The sequence below is a fragment of the Palaemon carinicauda genome, chromosome 5 (assembly GCF_036898095.1).
Source record: "Palaemon carinicauda isolate YSFRI2023 chromosome 5, ASM3689809v2, whole genome shotgun sequence".
Classification (NCBI taxonomy): domain Eukaryota; kingdom Metazoa; phylum Arthropoda; class Malacostraca; order Decapoda; family Palaemonidae; genus Palaemon; species Palaemon carinicauda.
Genome location: NC_090729.1, coordinates 4,586,504 through 4,591,503, shown reverse-complemented (window position 1 = coordinate 4,591,503; position 5,000 = coordinate 4,586,504). Strand labels below are relative to the sequence as shown.

The 5,000-nt window shown below is 31.7% G+C and overlaps 1 pseudogene; it reads right to left on the bottom strand.

Moving 5' to 3' along the window:
- Positions 1-5,000, bottom strand: part of LOC137640499 (uncharacterized) — a 33,679-nt pseudogene that overhangs the window by 15,744 nt on the left and 12,935 nt on the right.

Here is a 5,000-nt window from a genome sequence, read left to right as displayed (position 1 = left end):
GGGGACCTACAACATCGTGAATGTGGGCAAAGTGCCGCTGAGGTGGAGGAAAGGTCTATGAGGTTTGGCATCCTTAGTAATGCTATGCCAAATGTACTTTGTCTTCACCAACTGTGCAGTAGAATGGCACAAGGGATCTAAAAGGCCATGGTTATCAATGTGTGGATGTACCAGTTAGGTGGTAACTGAGAGACTGCGTAGTTGAAACTAACTTTAGCTCAGCACAAAGTGAGCTTTTATAACAACAGTTTCAGTGAAAGAAGGTCACAAAATTTCAAACAGATAGATTTAAGCAAATGCAGGCAGGAACAAATTATCAGTGAGAGGGAGGAACGGCAATATACAAAAAAAGAAATACTGTTACAGTATAGGAGCGTGTAATATGCGTGTGGTACATTTATACATATACTTTACATGAATGTGTATATATATATACATAAATATATATATATATATATATATATATATATATATATATATATATATATATATATAGATAGATAGATAGATAGATAGATAGATAGATATACGTATATAATGTATATATATATATATATATATATATATATATATATATATATATATATATATATATATATATATATACTGTATATATATATAATATATATATACTGTATAATATATATATATATATATATAATATATATATATATATATATATATATATATATATATATATATATATATATATATACATATATATAAATATATTCATATATATATATATATATATATATATATATATATATATATATATATATATATATATACATATACATATACTATATATACATATATATACTATATATATATATATATATATATATATATATATATATATATATATATATATATATACACACACACAACATATATCCCTTTCTAAGTGCAGATACAATAACGTGGTGAATGGGTTTATGTATCACCATCATCAGCAAAGCTGTACTACTGTGGTTAGGGCCACCCATACTAGGTTTATATGTTGGGAGCGATCAGAGGAAAAGTTTCCACCATCACCAATCCGCAGTGGCCAGCATGGAGATGAAAACTGACCAAACCCCAGACATGAATTGACATGTGTGAGACCTGCGTCTGGCATTGGACTAGAAATGGCTGTATTTGTTTGTGAATGTATATGCACACACTCATATATATATATATATATATATATATATATATATATATATATATATATATATATATATATATATATATATATATGTGTGTGTGTGTGTGTGTGTGTGTGTGTGTGTATGTGTGTGAGTATGCGTGTGTGTGTGTATAAAGTCAGCGATGGAAAACTATTCTTATATGTTATATGATAAAAAGAACATTAGTTTCATTGAAATGGTTAATATCTGGCAAGTTTAGAAATTTTTCTAGATGGTTTCATATTCATCTTTGAAGGAATTTTCCTCTCCCATCACTTTATAACTTTATAATCGTTGGTTTTGTTGTCTAATGAACCCCGCTTGACTAGTGAAAAAAACTAGTACCTATAATGGATGACTTCTTTTTATCTCATTCCCATAATTCTCTTTCCTTTTCTCTTTTTCCTTTCTTTTTTTTTATCTGCAGAGGGACACTAGGTGTCCTAACTCATTAGCCCTTGCATAGAAGAAAAAAAGACCACTGAAGTCTATCTGCTTCAACGCGTTTAGAGCAAAATTTCCAACTTCAATTACTGTTTTCAGGTATGCAAATTCTCCTTTATTCAGCTTCTCAGATTGATTCTGTTCGTTTTTCCTTGGTAATGAAAATTAGCAGAATTCGAAGTCACCCGCCAACTTTTTCTGAAGACTTTCCCGGTCTGCATTCTGCGGTACTCGGAGGGGATCATTGCACGTCTTTCGCGGATAATTTAGTTCCAATAATGTTCCCTGTGTAAAACGGGTATCGAAATCCAATAGATGGTGGGCTACACCCTTTAATGAAATCAATCGGCTTCTACATTTCTCCCCTCGTTTCCAATGGTTGGTGATTAAAAAGGTGGTTTGGAAGTCGATGATTGACATTTTCGGATGATATTTTGATGACATTTTGATGACACGGAGGAATATTCAAATATACTTTGAATAATGCAACCTACTGGCTGATATCGAATGACAATACTTTAATTTTTTTTCTTTTAGTCTTGCGTTGCTTTAAAATTACATAAATATGTTCTGTGACACTTTATTTATTTATTACATATCTACCTGATAAGTATATTGCTTATATTGTTTAAAGACAGAGGCTAAAGGGACCGGCAACTTGGCAGCATCATTTCGCTGAATCCCGAAAGAATCAAGAACTTTGATAAGAGATTAGCGTAGTTTAGCATGGAAAGTTGCGGTTTATCCACCTCTTAAAGAAAGGGAGATTCCGAAAGTCGAGATAAATGCGATGCAATTCCCTTTCGGATTGAAAAGATTATCTTTTATAATATCTTTTTTCATCTCTCGAATATTCCTTTCTAAAAGATTGCATAATGGACCTGGCTTATCTTGTACTGTATTCTTCTACAGATCCGTTTATACAAGTGGGATTTCCTGCCGTCCTAGACATTTTCATCATTAACTTTTCATTTTATTTATGTTATATTAACGTAACTTGACGCAATGTTATTCAGCTACATTAGAAATATTACGATTGTGCTATCTATTTTACTGTAATTTTGTAAAGTCAGTTTTATAAGCAGGATTCCATTAACATTATTTATGTGAGTGGTATTTCTACGCATCAGATATCCATGGAAATATTAATGACGTTGTCAACTTAATGAGTTCAATTCATTTTAAAATGTGAGAGCGTTCCTCCACATAATAGCTCTCTCTCTCTCTCTCTCTCTCTCTCTCTCTCTCTCTCTCTCTCTCTCTCTCTCTCTCTCTCTCTCTCTCTCTCATTATGTGACTATTACAGTTGCGCCAGAGATACCTCTTATATCTGCTTTACAAATCTAGGGAATAAACAATTGAACTATATTATAAATAACTTCAGTTTCCCTTTCAGACAATGGCATTGAAAAGAGACCCATTTGTATCGAGTGACAGGCATAAATAGCATATATTTTAGCTGTCAAATTGCCTCCCAGATTTTTATTTGACGTTAATTGATTCTCTATTATGAAATATTGACTCAATATAATTGTAGCCAGCCATTATTTCCTGTTTATCAAACACAAGGACTTGATAATGTACATGCATGTACTGTATGCTTGTTTGTACATGATAGTTAACAGTTATCTGTGGAAGTATTTTTTTAGAATCTTTGCATATTCTCACTTTATATCTGTTATTCTTGTTTCATTCAATAGAATAAGCCCCAGTTTTATAGATCATTCTCTATTTAGTAAGTGAACAGCATTTCACAATGAGTATGTAATATGAGTGTTTATCCAAGTATGAGAGAGAGAGAGAGAGAGAGAGAGAGAGAGAGAGAGAGAGAGAGACTTAACTTTCTTTTATGGAAATCTCATAGAAAAAGTCGCTAACCTTCAAGTAAAATGTATATTGCAAAAAATGTTTTGTCTTACATGGAAAGATTACAACTGTTTTTGCATTGATCTTACAAAATAATAATTTGTTTACAAGCAAAACTGTATGTACGCATATACTATTATTATTATTATTATTATTATTATTATTATTATTATTATTATTATTATTATTATTATTATTATTACCTCCACCAAGGAGGTATTGCGATCGAATTGGTCTATTACGTTGGTATTACGTTAAAACTACCTGACAGATTTTATTGAAATTTTCACTGAAGATAAACCTAAGATAGACCTTAGTACATGGCCAACCCCATTATAATTTAGAGCTGATTCGGATCCCCTTCCAGATTTGCATTTTTCCTCTTGTCTGTGGACAGGATTACGTCAAAACTACTCGACGGAGATTAACGAAATTTTCACCAAACATAGATCTTAGGCAATGGGCGACTCCACTAACCTTTGGCGGAGGTCAGAATTCTCTGATTAATACTACTACTACTACTACTACTACTACTACTACTACTACTACTACTACTACTACTACTACTACTACTAAAGTATTATAAGAATATCCAAAAACATGTGATATGAAAATTGAAGAAGTAAGAAAATATTAAAAAGCATGAACTCAAGAAAGACAAAGTAAAGTGGCAAACGAGATTAAAATAGAAATACAAGAAAAGAAAGCAGGAATAACCAAACTGAGGTTTGTAAACAATAATGACAGAAGAGATTACATAAGAGAACTTAACTCTAAGGAAACAGTAATAGTTATGAAACAAAGATCGAATATGCTAGATTTAGGAAAAAAATATAGGAAAAGGAAAGAAAAGAATAGGCTTTGTGTGTTGTGCAGTGAGGCAGATGATGCAAATGAGCATATGTTTAGCTGCAATGAATTAAGAAAAATTAGAAGCAATGGCATAAAAGTAGGAAAGTTAGATACATGAACTAAAGATTAGAAGTAAAAGCATTGAAGCTCTGCTGTCGGTGTAGGAGGTAACTAAAGACAAAGAACTTTCTGCAGATTGCAGATTGTGTTGTGGAGGGAGCAACGAGGAACTTGGAACTTACAATGTTCAAAAATTTGCCGTGGGAAAAAATAACCGTAAATTTCTGGGAACATTTATTCTAGGCTTTTAACGGTTTTAAAACGTATATGTTGACGTTAAGGTCACAACCTGTAAAAATAATAACAAAGTAAGGTAAAATTACGGTCGCCAGTACTTTACTGAAATACGCCTGAGAGCATTATATTTTTACGGAGAATTTCCGAACAAAATTACAATCCTAGTTGGAAAAGAGGATGCTATAAACCCAGAAGCTCCAACAGGGAAAAATAATCCAGTGACGAAAGGGAGTGATGATGTAAATAAACTACATGAACAATGATGAATAATCAAAATAAAATATTTTAAGATCGGTAACAACATTAAAATAAATTGGTCCTTTATAAACTATGATGAGAGATCTATGTCAGCCTGTTCAACATGAAAAC